General features: G+C 45.1%; 1 long non-coding RNA gene and 1 pseudogene across 1 annotated transcript; one reads left to right on the forward strand and one right to left on the reverse strand.

Moving 5' to 3' along the window:
- Positions 1 to 1,540: 1,540 nt before the first annotated feature.
- On the forward strand, positions 1,541 to 9,398 carry LOC102477149 (uncharacterized). The gene is made up of 3 exons (XR_334792.3): positions 1,541 to 1,773; positions 2,268 to 2,478; positions 8,488 to 9,398. It is a non-coding gene; the product is annotated as an uncharacterized LOC102477149 (long non-coding RNA).
- Positions 9,399 to 11,004: 1,606 nt separating this feature from the next.
- Positions 11,005 to 15,769, reverse strand: LOC102477434 (protein arginine N-methyltransferase 9-like; annotated as a pseudogene).
- Between the last annotated feature and the right edge of the window lie 242 nt (positions 15,770 to 16,011).

The following is a 16,011-nucleotide window of genomic DNA, read 5'->3' on the forward strand; positions in this document are numbered from 1 at the left end:
ACTGTCTGACAAGTGCATGCGCCCTATAGCAAAAACCTCTACAAAAAAAGGAAAAAAAAAATCTACAAGGAGAACTATCATATGATCCAGTAATCTCGTTCCTGGGTATCTACCCAAAGGAAAGAATATTCAGTCAAAAAAGTGCTTGCACATCTGTGTTTATTGTGACATTATTCACAATTGCTAGGATATGGAACCAACCCAAATGTCCACGCACAGAAGAATGGATTGAAAAAGTGTGGCACATATACTCTATGGAATACTACTCAGTCATAATAAACAAGACCTTGACTTTTGATAGAAAGTGGACAAATATGAAAGATTTAGGGCTGAGTGAAGCAAGCCAGGTTATAAAGGAAAGACACTGTATATCTCCACTTAATATATACCAATTGTCTGCACTCTATGACTAAAACTGAAAGTAGAGGATACAGAACCATGGAAATGGTAATAGATACCAGATACAGTGTGGGAAGAGGGTGGCAGAAGGAGGAGAGTGTGAGGAAAGATATTAAGGAGAAAAATGGAGAGGCAAGACATTTATGGAGCACAGAAACAGATTATTATCTGTTGATGATAACATGTATTGTATCCCAAACTGGACTGGTGCAAAATATATTCATGTTGGAAAATTCACTTTACAAGCTAAGTAATGTATAGTGATTTAATGTATAAAAGAAATTAAAAAAATGTATTATTAAAAAAATAAATAAAAAGGGACTGGCAGGTGGTGTGGTGGTTTAGGGTGTTGGAGTCCCACATTGCTGACCACAGTTGAGTCCCAGACCTGGCGGCTAGCTTTCTCACCAGCCCCCTCTCTGTTCCTCTCTGGTCAAATTTAAATAAATAAAGTTAAGGAATTCTTAAAAAAAAAAAAAAAGTTAAATAAATAAATAAATGCACCCATACCCAGCGTATTCCAGTTGGTTTGGGAACCATGCTTCTTGTCTTCAAGGGCTGGTACTACATGTATGCCGTTATTGGGCTCCTTTCTTAATTCTTTTTCTTTTTCATTTCTTTTCTTTTTTTTTTTTATAAGAGAGATATTTGCTTTGGGGTGCGTGTACTCACTGGAAAGACCGAGACAGAAAGTGAGAAATTGCCCCAAGGCGGATGACCATGCTGCAGTTCCTTTTCTTCCCTTCTCCTCTCAGGATCTTTGGGCATGCAATCCCCATGTGCCCGGTGTGAGTTTAAACCACCGGGTCTGGAACTCAAACCTTGGTTGACTATGCCATCTTCTGGTCCCCTGTTTAGTCTTTTATTTAGATTTAGAGGGGGAAAATCCTTTTCTAAGAGATACACATGCAATTATTATAGATAATTGTTCACACAAACACAAAAATATTTGAAGAGATTTTTGCTATAGGGCACATGTGCTCACCAGAGACAGAAAGTAAGAAATAACCCCCTAGAAGGGATGGCCATGCCACAATCCCTTCTCCTCCATTCTCCTCTTGGGATTATGAGCATGCATACTCCTGTGCTGACTTGAGTTTTAAGCCTCTGGGTCTGGGACTAGAACAGTGGTCGACTGACTACATGGGAGTCCAGCAACATAACCATTATGACATCTGCTGGTCCCTGACAATTGTTCAAATTTGATTAAACATAAAGGAAATGCCTTTAGCAATATCTTCTATGATCCGATTAATAAGCATTTCAGATTAGGCCCAGCTACAGTGGTATGGGCAGGGAGGGGTGCTGCTGTGTCACGCTAGAAGCCATATTGGAAGACTATCAGTTTCCGCCCCTAGGGTTCAACTTAACATGGTGAGCTTGCCTATAATCCTGGTTGGCTTCAGGGCTGGGAGAGGACCGCAGCCTGAAGTCAAGGGTGCTGCTGTCTTTTTCTTAGCAAGCTTTTAAAAATCAGATTATATTTAAGAACTCTCTTCATTTAGCTTTTCTTCATATCTTTTCCTTAGCAAACTTTTAAAAATAAGATTAAGAACTCTCTTCATTTAGCTTTTCTTCATATTGATCATTTGCCCCCAAATACCTTTTATTTACCAGTATCTTATTTATTTAAAATTAGATTATTGGGCAGTCTGTGGCCTTGTGGTTACAGTAGCTGGATCCCACATGCCTGACTACATAGTTCGAGTCCTGGACCAAACCCAGCAGCTTGGAAAACATGCCAGTACCATGCGCCTACGTGCCCAAAATCCTGACAGGAGGGAGAAATGGAAGAGAAAGGATTATGGCATGACCCCGGCCATGGGGTTACTTTATCACTTTGCAACTCTGCCTGTCTGTCTCTTTAGGGAGTGCAAGTGTCCTCTGTGCTTCTTCCTAATGGGTGGCTCTGAAATACCCCAGCATTGCAATATATATGGACACCTGCAGACTGCTGTGAAGCTTACGCCGTTTACAACTTTATAGTGTTTCGTGCCAACTATCTAACTATCCCGAAGCCAAGAATCAACAGAAACATTTTCTTTCTCTGTGTTGGTGATGGCCATGGGCTATGTAAAAGTAAGTATGGAAACTGCTTGGTTTTATTTCAGGGGTGTTTTCAAGTATCAGTGAGTTCTCTGCAAGGTACTGTGTTAAGCACAATGAAGAGGACAAAAGTACAGGACGCGTTTTCACCTGATGCAGTTCAGACTGAGGTTTGAAGGCTAGAACACATTTTCATAATCCACATATATGTTAGTCTTTCTTACATCATGGCTCCCAGATAGAAAAATTAAATAAGGCATTTCAAGATCTGGGCCCATAGCCCATTAATTAGACACTCTATAGGTTTAGCTAAAATTGTTAAGCATATCAAATTCCTTTGCCAGTTGAAATGTTAACCTTTCGAAGCGTTAAGTGTGAGTTTTAAACACAAGTTCCAAATGTGGAAATTATATTCCATATTTGGAGTTGCTTCTAAACTTAAGCTATCTAGAATCATCCCTCTGCAGGATCTAGAAGTAACAAAGTAGACGACCTCCAAATTCTAACAACAGATAGAAAATTAGGTGGAGGTCTCCTTTTCTTCTCAGTCTGTGTATTCAAGCTGGCTTTTGTATGCACTCCTAGAGACCCGGAGATCTTTTGTGAGGAAACCATTTTTTCTTCCAGTTCAACACCAAAGTAACTGCCCCTTACCAAGGCGTTCTTCGAGCTGGAATCAGGTCAGGAGAAGAATGGAGTAGGTGCTCCTCAAGCAATTCCTGCAGCTTCTGGAGTCCTTCTCATGGGCCCTAGACCGCCCGGCAGAGACCTCCACACGTGCCATTCACTACCTCTTTTCCCTGCCCTGTAACCTGGATATGAAAACCTGCAGCCCCACCTTGTACGTGGCCAGCTGGAGTAAGCACAGTGAGGGGACGAGGAGAGCCCAGTTTCGCACTGAGGATGAATGACTTGCCTAAGACTACAGGCGAGCCAGAAGAAGAGCCTGGTTTGGCCTTGCACTTTGCCATAGGGTATGTCCAGTGTGACTGAGCAGATTCCGGGGCCTTATCTCGTAAGAAAACCAGGCAAAGAGATCCCAGAGATGTCTGTGACTATGGGAGGAAGCTCAGTTCTCACAGACAACTCCTGGACGGAAGAGGACTGTACAGGGTCCCTAGAAGCTGCCCTGGAGGGTGCTGCTCTCCTTAAGGCCATGGTGTGCCTGGAGCTCAGTGATCTCTGGGCAGGGGTCCTGGCTCCACCCGGGGATTACGTCATGGTAGAACTGGATAGATGCTGTCCACATTGCTTCCTGGCAGCATTCTCAGCGGCTGCAGTCACAGCCCCAGCAGCAGAAAAAAATACAGCACCAGCTCAGAAGGCAGCTTGGGCTGTTGGTAAAATCTTCTTCCGTAGTATGCAAGCTGACAAAGCCAGAGAAGAGAACTCGCCATCACACTCTCCTTCAAGCTCTTTTTCCATTTTTACTGGAGTTGATGCAAATGCTGAGAGGCGCTGTGCTTTGACTTGGAACTGAAGATGACACAGTCTAACATTAGCTGTCATCATCTACCTGCAGTTCCATGAATGCGGGAACTGCAGAATCTGTAGTGAGAGGGTCCTGCTCCAGCAGCGTCTACTCATCTTATGTTAGAAAGACACCCTCTTCCCCATTTCTCCCCCGAAAATCCAAACTAGGTATCCTGAAAAGTCACTTTATGTAAATGAGCCCAGTCTCAGTGAGCCAGGGGATAAGAAGCGGGAGACAGAAACCAGGCCAACTTAGAGAAGAGTTTCACAGAGAACAAGAACTGAGAAGAAAGACAGGAGAAAGAAAGCAGGAACCAGACCAACTTCGATAGCAAGACTTCTCAGGGAAAAACTCTACTGATCCTGCCTGCCACAACTCGTAGCAGCTTCCCATTCGAGAAGCCATGCCTGCCACTAAGCACCACACGACCTGGAGTAAACCTGCTTCATTAGCATGCTAGGAAGCACGCTGCCAGCAGATCTGAGATGCTAGTAACGCGTACATCTCGTTGACGTGGACCCTGTGTGCTACAAGCGGCTTGTAGCCGGGAAGTCTTCCTGTCCCACTTTTGTAAACTGCCTGCGGGGAAACGTGACAAGCTGGTGTGCGACTGTTTTGTGACTTTTCTGGTTTCCTAGTCCGCAACGTTCATGAGCCCCAACTCTATCTATACCCCCTGTAACTCCCGCAGTCAGGGCCCGGCCTTTGGAGGATGAGCTCCTCTGGGACCGCCTAATAAGCCCGAGTTCTCCTACTCTCTGGTGCTTGACTTCTCCGTGGTCTGTTTTCTATAGCATTTCTGGTTTCCTGACAGGGAAGTCAACCGTGCTGGCTCCTTGAGCCACCAGTTCAGTAGGGGGGAGCTTGCCAGGACAAAGAGGCCCCAGAACTGAATAAAGTAGCCCTACTTTGCCTTGTCTTGGGCTCTCCTTGATCAGAGGGCCCTGATGCCTTATTGGCAACTGACCCTGACTGGACTTAGTGGAGAGATGGACCAACTTAGAAGCTGAAAATATCCAGTCAGCTCATAGGCTCAAACCTCCAGAAAAGGTGAAGTCCCAGAACTCAGTAACCAAGTCAGGCCCACCCCAACTTGGGTGGAAGGGTAGCCCGATCGCCTCCCATGGTCTTCCAATGGAGCCACCAGTCCAGGTCACTGTGTGGTCTCCTGGCAGAGCCACCAGTTCAGGACGCTGCATGGTCTCATGCTGGAGCCACCAGTTCAGGTCGCTACATTGACTTCTGTCAGAGCCTCTGATAGGGACCTGTTTGCTATCTAACTCTACCTCTAAAAGCTGCCTGCAAGCAGAAAGTACTGACACCTATTCCACTTCTGTACGTTGCCTGCTTCAACAGACTGCAGGTCTCTGTAGGAACTGGGAAGGGTAATGCAGCTGTTTTGCAGCTTTTCTAAGCAAAGCAGCCAAAGATACAGTTAGATAGGTCAGCCAGTTCCACATAGGACAGGCATTCAAGTAGCCCTACAATGAAGATATCAGAAATGGTTCTGAACGGGCCTCTGTATCAGGAACAGAAAAGCTGGGGAACCCTTGTCCAGGTAGAGAGGGAGTTTCAAGGCCCGAGTGGGATGAATTAAGGGTGGATCGCCTCGCTGCCTTCTCCCTTCCTGCCTTTTTTGCACACCCTGTTTACTCTTCAGTTAAACTGTGGTAGGGGGCCTTCCAGGACAAAGGAAGACAGCAGAACATGCTTAGCATTTAAGTATGTACGTGCAGCCTATGGTGACCTTGTAGCCCTGTCCCCATAGCAACCTAGCAACTCGTAGTGACCTTGTACCCGACAGCAATCTAGCAACTCTAACTTTATGTACGCCTGCGTATCTAACGGTCTAGTAACCCACTACATGCCTACGCCATTCTACAGCAGTCTTCTACCCCGTGGAAAGTATATCCAAGTATACTCCCATATATGGGAGACGAAGAAACTAAAATAGACTTGGGATGTAAATCCGCTGGGCCAGTGGTAGCACACAAATCGCTGTTTTCCTGCAAAAGCCTTGGTGCACTGTCTCTTTGTCACTACCTGCAAAAGCCTTGGTGCACTGTCTCTTTGTCACTAAATATCCCACAACCACAATTTCGGAAGCTTCCCCTTCTGAAACTGTTTCGATGCCCTCCTCCTATCATGTCTGAGCTAAACGGGGAACTGAACCTGTCCTGCCACCTACAAGCCCTGGGGCATGCCCTGTAACAGAGACAGCGCTTCATGGCCATACTGGGTGCCACACAGACACTCAGGGTATAGAAAACTGGAAAACATCGGGGAAATCCCTTGTTATCTAGAAATTTAGTCTTTTTTTTTTGGAGAGGTTTTTGCTACAGGGTGCATGCGCTTGCCAGAAAGACAGAGAGAGATCGAGAGACAGAAAGCGAGAAATCACCCCCCAGGGGGGATGGCCACGCCGCAATCCCTTCTCCTCCATTCTCCTCTCGGGATCTTGGGCACGCATGCACACGTGCCCGGTGTGAGTTTAAGCCACCGGGTCCGGGACTCGAACCACGGTTGACTACATAGGAGTCCAGTGACACAGTCATTATGTCATCTGCTGGTCCCTCATAGTTCAGCCTTTAAGTGAGAAGAGACTAAGTCATGTAAGGCCAGCTGAGTTTTGCTTGTCTTCAAAGAAACACACCTTAAATAATCTTGTTTTCCATAAGTAACCCAAAACAATGCTTACAAACAAAAATTGGGCAAATGTAAATGGAATGTCTGTAATTAAACTTGAATGTCTGTAATTAAACTTGTCACCATTTTTACATTTTTTAAAATAGGTAAAATTGTAAATATATCACACACACACACTTTGGCATCTTGTCTTATGTGGTATAAAGAAGTTAAAAGTAATTCAATGTGTTCTAAGAAAATATTTCTAGATATTATAAAATAAATGTTAAAATTCCAAAATAGGAATCAGCAGATGGTGTAGCATAATGGTTATGTTGCTGGATTCCCACATAGTTGACCGCAGTTCGAGTCCCAGGCATGGCAGTTTAAAACTCAAGCCAGGCATGTGTGTCTGCATGCCCAAAATTCCAAGGAGAACAAAGGAAGAGGGATTGCAGTGTGGCCATCCCCCTTGTGTGTGGGGGTCATTTCTTGCTTTCTATCTCTCTCTCTCTGGCAAGTGCACATACTCTATACCAAAAATCTCTCTTAAAAATAAAAATTCCAAAATAATGGTTACCAAAACTAGAAATTAGAGCAACACTTACGTATCTGAAATATACAAGGAAAATAAAGATGTTTCTATTAAATAGAAAATAAAAAAATGTGAGGGTGTGTTTTTGTTCAAGAGTGGTTTAATCTGGTGTAGGGGATGCTTAAAATTGTTTTAGAGCAAATGAATGACAAATGGATACTATAAAACTAACTGCATATAAAAAGCTAGGTAGGAAAAAAAGAAAGCAAGCAAAGCCCCTCTAGCTAGTGTAGATGGAGCCTCACATGACTGTACTGGTTGCCCCTACTGCTGTCAGGGTTGCAGGCATGATCCCACTAGAGACAAAAGGTCTGCCTCCATGGACCCATCCAGGCCTTGGACCGTAAAAACAGACCATGCATAGCTCCTCTGGATGACCCTTCAGAGACAAGGAATCTACAGCCCTGTTCTAGCCACTCCAGAGGCTGACTGATCAGCGCATGGTGGAAGCCTGAAGAACCTACAGCCCTGCCTTGGCCACTCAAGAGGCTGAGTGATCTATGCATGGCAGAAAACTAAAGGTACACCTATCCGAGTTGCAAGCGCTTTAGTCTTCGCTGTAGGCTTGGTTGCTACCATCCCGGCATGGAAAGGAGTGGCAGCTCAGGCTGAGAGTATCAAAAGGCTGCGAAGCCATGCTATGATGCCCTAAGGCAAACTAAGGGCACCAAAGAGGGAAATGACACAGATCTTGTTTGCTAAGAGCTGCCTGCAGACAGGAAGTATTTCTGTTCCACTTTTGTAAACTGCCTGCTGGAAACGTTACAAGCTAGTTTGCAACTGTTTTAGGGCTGTTTTGCTACTTTTCCCATTTCCTTTGTCTGTAAGGTCCATGAGCCCTGACTCTATAACCCCTGTAACTCCTGCAAGTTGGGGCCCAGGCTTTGGAGTAGGCGCTCCTCTGGGGCAGCCGGCTTAATCAACCCAGGTTCTCCTACCTCTGAGTGGTGGTGTTTGGTTTCTCAGCGGTCTGTTTTCTGCAACACTATGTTTAAGCATGTTGAACAAGAGAATGCATACCAATGAGTACCGCTTTCCAAATACAGTATTCTGGGAAACAGCCACGTACAGTTTAGACAACGTACTTAGAGGGACTGGAGACGGTGGAGTCGGCCCTTGGCGGTGGCCCTCCACCTGGTTTCCACAGTGGCTGTGATTCTCCCGTGCATGTGGGAACTGCAGAAACTAGAAGTAAGAGGGGCCTGTGCCAGCAGCTTCTAAGAGGCTAGAAAAGGGACACCCCCACCCCGATTTCTTTTTTGAAGACCCAGACCTGGTATTCTGAAAACCATCTCATGTTCATAAGCCCAGTCTTAGGACATAACCCTGTCTGGTTTCTCGTTCACAGTTTCTCAAAGGAAAGAAGAAAATTGAACCCTTCCATCACAAACAAGAAGCAACTCAAATTAACAAGGTAACCTAAATAAGACCTGAAACTATAAAACAACTGGGAGAGAACAAAGGGGAAAGCTGAACACCTGCCTTGGCAATGATTTTTTAGCTATCATCCCCAAAGCTCAGGACACAAAAGAAACATAAATAAATGGAACTGCATCAGAACAGCAAAAGAAACCATCAAAGTCAAACAGCAGGCTACAGGCTGAGAAACAATATTTGCAAACTATACATCTGAGAGGAGGTTAACATCCAAAATGTATAAAGAACGCACACGACTCAATAATGGAAAAATAACCTAAAAAAAAAAACCGTGCAGGGCCAGCAGATGGTATGGTGAAGGTACAGACTCCCACACGGACGACCACAGTTGGAGTTCCAGACCTGGCGGTTTCCTTTCTCACTTTCCCCCTCTCTCTCTTACTCTGGTGAGCCCTATACCAAATGAAAAAACAAAACAAATAAACAAAATAACCCAAAGGACTTCAATGGACATTTTTGCAGTGATGACATGAAAACAGTCGAGAGGCATATGAAAAGTGCTGTGTCATTAATCATCAAGAAAATGCACACTCACAACTCACACCCACTAGGCAAGCTACTATCAAAAGTCAAAAGGTGACGGTGTGAAGAAAGAAGAATGTAGACTGGTACAGACATTGTGGAAACCAGGATGCAGGTTTCTAGAGAAATTTAAAATAGAACTACCACGTGACCCAGCAGTCCCTCTTCTGGACATAAACCCAGAGGAAACAAAATCACAAGATACCTGCACTCCCATATTTACTGCAGCAGTATTCAAACAGCCACACTATCCAAACAGCCTACGTGTGTGTTGACAGACGAATGGATAAGGAACTGTGATACACACACACACACACATTTTTATTTATATATATGTGTATGAATGTATGTGTGTATATATATATATATATGTGTCACAAAATAGAAAATGATTCAGCCCTCAGAAAGAATGGGAGTTTGGGAACCAGCAATTAGCGTAATGGCTATGTCGCTGGACTCCCACGTAGTCGACCGCAGTTCGCGTCCCGGACCCGGTGGCTTAGAACTCACGCTGGGCGCATGTGCGTGCGTGCCCAAGATCCTGGGAGGAGAATGGAGGAGAAGAGATTGCGGTGTGGCCATCCCTCCTGGGGGCGATTTCTCGCTTTCTGTCTCTATGTCTCTCTCTGTCTGGCGAGTGCACGCGCCCTATAGCGAAAACCTCTAAAAAAGGAAAAAAAGAATGGGAGTTTGCCATTTTCCACAATGGATGAGCTAAGAGAGACATTTCGCTAAATAAAATAAGCCAGGCACAGAGACATACTGCATCATCTCATGATAGGTGTAAATCTTAAAAAACAAACAAACAAACAAAAATTCAAATATAAAGAGAACAAATGTGGTCACAGAGGGAACGACAGTAAAGGGGAGATGGCGAGATGTAGGACAGAGGATACGAAGCAGCAGGTATGCAGGATAAACACGTCTACAGAGCTGATCTACAGTGAGAATGATGGGTACTAACATCCTACTGTATGGGATCTGTACTAAATGAGTGCTTTCTAGCTGCTATTGCCACCAAAAAAAGGGCAACTGTGAGGATCATGGATGTGTTGAATCGTTTCACTACAGTAACCTTTTACCATTTATGTCTGTCCTGTAACACCACGCTGTATGCTTTAAACAGACAGAACATTTACTAATAAAGAACAGAAAGAAAGTAAACTGGGTGGTACGGGCAGTATAGCAGAGGTGAAGAGACAAGGCATTCTAGAGCACTCTGTCTCCTCTGTGCTCACTTACACACACCACACAGCATATCCAAGGTATGCTACTGGTATCTTCCTTATTAACCACCCTGTAAAACTGACCCAATGGCAGGCGAGCTCACAGCCTGGTGGTTAAGAGTGCAGGATCCCACATGGCTGGCTCACAGCACAGTTTGAGTCCTGGACCTGGCAGCTGGAGACATATGTCAGGTGCATGTGCACACGTGCCAAGGTTCCAGAGAGAAGAAATGGAAAAGGGATTATGTAGTGACTGTTCCCTGTCGGGGCTGCTTTCTTCCTCTCCCCCACCCCAACTTGCCTCTCTGGTGAATGCAAGCACCAACTGGCCAGAAAAAGTCTGACTGCTAGAAGGAATTAACTTGTTACATACCTTTTTTATGATTACAATCCCGTTAGTTCAGACAAGAAGTAGACTATGCTTGGTGCTCGAAACACGTTCTATAAGAAATCGTCCTGGGAACCAGCAGTTAGCGTAATGGCTATGTCGCTGGACTCCCACGTAGTCGACCGTGGTTCGCATCCCAGACCCGGTGGCTTAGAACTCACGCCGGGCACGTGTGCGTGCGTGCCCAAGATCCCAAGAGGAGAATGGAGAAGGGATTGTGGCGTGACCATCCCCCCTGGGGGGTGATTTCTTGCTTTCTGTCTCTATGTCTCTCTCTGTCTGTCTGGCGAGCTCACGTGCCCTATAGCGAAAACCTCTCCCGCCAAAAAAAAAAAAGAAAAAAAGAAATCGTCCTGACTCACTGTGATGCTGAGATTGATTCGGTGGTGCTGACAACTGAATACAAATCTCTTTCCCATTCTACGTCCATAGAAGTACCTAAAGTAAGCACAACTTCCTTCCAGTGGGGGTTCACTTCAATTATCCAACAGAATCTCTGCATCAAGATACATACAGCAAAATGGAGTAGCAGTCAGTTGCCCAGATTTACAAACGTGTACCTATGAAAACTGAAGTATAAACTTTCATTAGGATACAGAGAGTAGACTTGGATACGTAAGTGTTCTTTCTCTTAGTCAATTTTAAATATAAACGTTTATTTAAAATGCATTTAATTGGCCAAATCTAATTAACATTAACCTTTTTTATTCACTAGTATTTTCTCAAATCCATTTCTGTGCATAGTTGAAGATTAAGATCTTCAAAGAAAGTGGCTAAAACTCTGTAAATTTTCCTAATTTAAGATATTTCGGGGGGGGTACTAGCAGTTAGCGTAATGGCTATGTCGCTGGACTCCCACGTAGTCAACTGCAGTTCAAGTCCTGGACCCAGTGGCTTAAACTCACGCCAGGCACATGTGCGTGCATGCCCAAGATCCCGAGAGGAGAATGGAGGAGAAGGGATTGTGGTGTGGCCATCCCCCCTGGGGAGTGATTTCTCGCTTTCTGTCTCTCTGTCTCTCTCTGTCTTTCTGGTGAGCACACACGCCCTATAGCAAAAACCTCTTAAAAAAAAAAGTGTACCATAAATTTCTAACAGGTGTTTGTTGAGTTTCTTACATCATAAAAATGAAACTGCCTTTTCCATGTTACCTTGAATGTCTTAATCTGTTTCATTCCCTAGATTATATGTAGGCAGTCCAGCCACAAAGCAGGCTCTCCTCTTTACGTTTACATTGCAAAATTTTCTTTAGAGGAAACAAATTAGTATTAACATGTATAAGAAGAGAAAGGCATGAAGCCTGAAGTCACAGGCCATGAAAAGCCATGCTTGAGGAACATAAGGTGATCCTGACTCACTTTTACATTTATACCACTGGAGAACTGAAATAATTTACGTGAGGTTTGAGTTAAAAAAAAAAAACCACACACACACACAAAAATTAGTTTGTATTTTACCTGGATATTGTCGCTTTTTCATCAGTTCTTGCTGAATGAGCCCAGATGGCTCAATGGCATCCAATATAATTATGCTCCACAACCTGTCTGACTTTGGCCTTTGCAAAGCAGCAGGTCCGTCCTCCACATGTCTCAGCCAAAACTCAAATGTTTAAGAAAGTAATTCACTTCGGATGAGTTCCAGAGTGCTCCGATGTGGGTCTTTCTCTACGGAAATGTAAGACTGAACCCGTCCAAGTGTGCCAGCAATTACTGGCAGAACAGAGACGGCTCAGACACATCTCACACAGAGAAAGGTTCAGGGGAGCTCAGGACAGCGTTATTCTGTGCAGGTTCGGAGGTTGGCTCGATGCTCTGGTGGGGAGTATCCAGGGCCTGACCCACCTTCTCTGGGGTCAGTGAAGACAGCTCCTTCCTCGTTGTCATGTGAAGGCCCTCGGGATGTGGGGTATTACTAAGCCGAGGACTTTCCGTGGCCCCCAGTACACACGTCTGCTCCACGGCGTCTGCTTTACTGGTCCTCAGGTTTGCCAGGGTGCTACAGACTTCAGCCTTACTTCCTAAAGATGCCAAGTCTTCATTCCTGGAAAACCTTTCTGTAACACCCATGTCCTGTTCCAAACCCAGGACTTCGATACTCTTCATTCTTAAGTAGCAATCTTGACAAGACACTTCCGTTGTCACCTAGTCCCCAGGCTTTATCCAGAAGTCTTCATTAAACAGTGCGAGAGAAAAAAAACAACAAAAAATCTAATCGATCAATACGAAGAGCTTAGTCTCTATCTTCTCATCTAATTTTCCCCACATTCTTTCCATCATCACAGGGAAGATTACAACTATTCATTTAACTAAAAAAAAAAAGGCAGGAAAGCTGCAACTGTCTTACCTAAGAAAACTGAAGCTTGCACAATGGGGGACTCCAGAGTTCCAGCAGTGGGCCCTAAGACTATGCGTACTTTGGGGCCACCAGGTAATGTGGTGGCTACAGCAGCCGGACCACACACGGCAGACTCCTGAAAAACACGCTGGGAATATGTGCATGCCCAGAACCCAGAGAAGAGAGCGGAGGAGGGACTGTGGAGTGGTCATTGCCCTTCAGGGGTGCTTTCTGACTTTCTTTCTCTTTCCCCGTCTCTCTCTCTGAGCACACACAGACTACAACAAACTTAAAAGAAAGACTATCAGCATTTTAGTGATTTTACTGCACTCGCTAGTTCTCATCATGTCCCTAAACTAAAAAGTAGAGCTGCAAAGGGCTGTTATCGTTGGTAATGAAGTTAATAATCAAAGACAGACTAAGTCGAGGCATTACTGTCAAACGTCACTTTAGCTTACACGGACACTATTTTCTCTGAGAGGAATCTCCACCACACCAGGAAGCGCTAAGTGGAGTCGTGTAAGTAGTATTTACTAACTCGAAGTGTCTGATGCTCTTTGGTGTTCAGGAATGTGAAAGTACAGGAAAGGACTAAGTCCTACGTAAAGGCTGTATCGTGCACCTTCCCATGAACCTGCTTTTACACACTGTTAAACTTTAAAAGTGCATGTATAATACCAATCTTTCCTACCTGCCCTAGAGCCACTTGAAAACCCAAGTTGTTAATCTTATGTTTAAACGTTTAAAATGTCTTTTCTCTAAGGACTGAAAAAGAAAAAGCCATCTGCCCGTTATTTTAAGAACTAGAATAAATACAAATGAAAAATGTCATTTCCGAGTGTCAGTCGCTGTGGTAGGCATTTACTCCTTTTATTCTAATAGCCTGCGAGGTGAACAGTGCAATTTTATTTTTAAATATGACACAGCGAAAGCTCTGAGAAATAATCTGCAGGACTGACCAAGAGGGAGTCAGTAAGAGTCAAAATCTGAATCTTAATCTGCATGACTCCAAAAACACACCAGGCACAACACTGCAATGTAAGTCCAGGACTTAGAAATCCATGACTTGGGACCAGCAGTTGGCATAATGGCTATGTTGCTGGACTCTCATGTAGTTGACCACGGTTCGAGTCCCGGACCCGTTGGCTTAAACTCACACCAGGCATGTGTGCATGCGTCCCCAGGATCCTGAGAGGAGAATGGACAAGGGACTGTGGCATGACCATCCCCCCTGGGGCCGATTTCTCACTTTCTGTCTCTCTGTCTCTCTCCGTCTTTCTGGTGAGCGCACACACCGTATAGCAAAAACCTCTCCAAAAAAAAAGAAAAAAAACCTCCGTGACTTAAAAACCAAATTAGATCCCTGATCAAGAGACTAAACAGAAACAGAAATGTAATACCTTCCAGTTTTGTTTTCTTAGAGAGATTTTTGCTATAGGGTACGTGTGCTCTCCAGAGAGAGAGAGAAAGCAAGAAATCATCCCTTGGGGGAACATACCCACGCTGCAATTCCTTTTACTTCATTCTCCTCGCAGGATCTTGGGCATGAGCACACACGCACCCAGTGTCGAGTCTGAAGCCACTGGGTCTAGGACTTGAACTGTGGATGGTCTTGTGGGATTCCAGCGACGTGACCATTACAGTACCTGCTGGTCCCACTACCTTCCAGTTTTAAAGGGGTAGTTTGAGGGCCAGCAGGTGTCATGGTGGTTAAGGTACTGGACCACCACACAGTCAACTGCAATCTGAGTGCCGGACCTGGTAACTTGCTTTCTCACCCCCTACCCCACCTTTCTGGTCAAATTGAAAAATAAAAAAAAAAAAATTTTTTTTAAAAATGGTAGTTTTCCCATATAATTCACTTGCTTTGAACTTGCTGAAATTCATTCAATTGCAATTTTAAAAAATCTATACAAAAATTATCTTTAATATACAACTTTCCCAGGAAGGTTCATGAATCCATGAACTCCCTAAACTTAAAAATTTTGTGCCTGTGTATGCTTGGTTTCAGATGCCTTCACACTATGTGCAATACTTTCCACTAAAAACTGACCAGCATTTCTTTTGCCTACTGATAAGTAGAAAAATCAAGAGGTGAAGAAATGATTTAGTGACATACACTTATAAGTGCTAGCACTTTTGCTCCCATGGGAAATAGTCATGCTACAGTCCCTCCGCCATTTCTCCCTCTTTGGGGATTTTGGGGCCACACACATACACCTGCTGTGTTTTGCAAATGTCAGGTCCAAGACCAGAACCACTAGAAACGTAGGATCCAGCCACTTTAACCACAGCCACCAGCTGGTCCCCAAATTTTTAATAAGCATGTAAAGAGATGTGCAGCTTCAGTGAAACCAAGAACATGAAATCAGAACCATAACACACACAAAGGTCTTGAAACAGTTCTTTTAAGAGCCAGTAGGTAGGTGGGGGCTAAGATGGCTGGATTCCCCTACTTAGGCGTGCGTCCCGAAAACACCAGAACGACTACGTGTATATGTCCAAAATCCCAAGAACATGGAGAGCTCCCAGAGTCTTGTCGAGGAGCCTGGAACGGTTGCTCGCCGAAGGAGAAGACCCCCAGGGGAGTCGAGGGGACCAAAAAGGGAAGGAGTACAACCGTGCTCCTGCTCTCCCTGCCTCCCCAGCAGCGCTTTACATTGAAGGTCACCATCGCCCCCGTCCGAAGGTGGGAGCTGAGCGTGCTTGGGGGCCCGGTTCATGCACTCCAGGGCAAATGAGATGGTGACCAAGACGGTGGCCACCCTGCTCCCGGCTCCCGCATGTGTCGCTGCGGCTGGGACCCCCACCTCCCTACACCTTGGGGGTCCCTCGTCCCACGCTCCGGGACGAGGCAGACGCTCCGGCCCGTCCTCAGCGTCCTCTCACCGCGGAGCAGCTTCCCAGTCCCGGCCCACGGTGCCGCCTCCCTGCCCCCAGCCCCGGGCTCGGGCTCCGCTCCGGC

This window comes from Tupaia chinensis, unplaced genomic scaffold, assembly GCF_000334495.1.
Source record: "Tupaia chinensis unplaced genomic scaffold, TupChi_1.0 Scaffold000283_1, whole genome shotgun sequence".
NCBI classification, from domain to species: domain Eukaryota; kingdom Metazoa; phylum Chordata; class Mammalia; order Scandentia; family Tupaiidae; genus Tupaia; species Tupaia belangeri.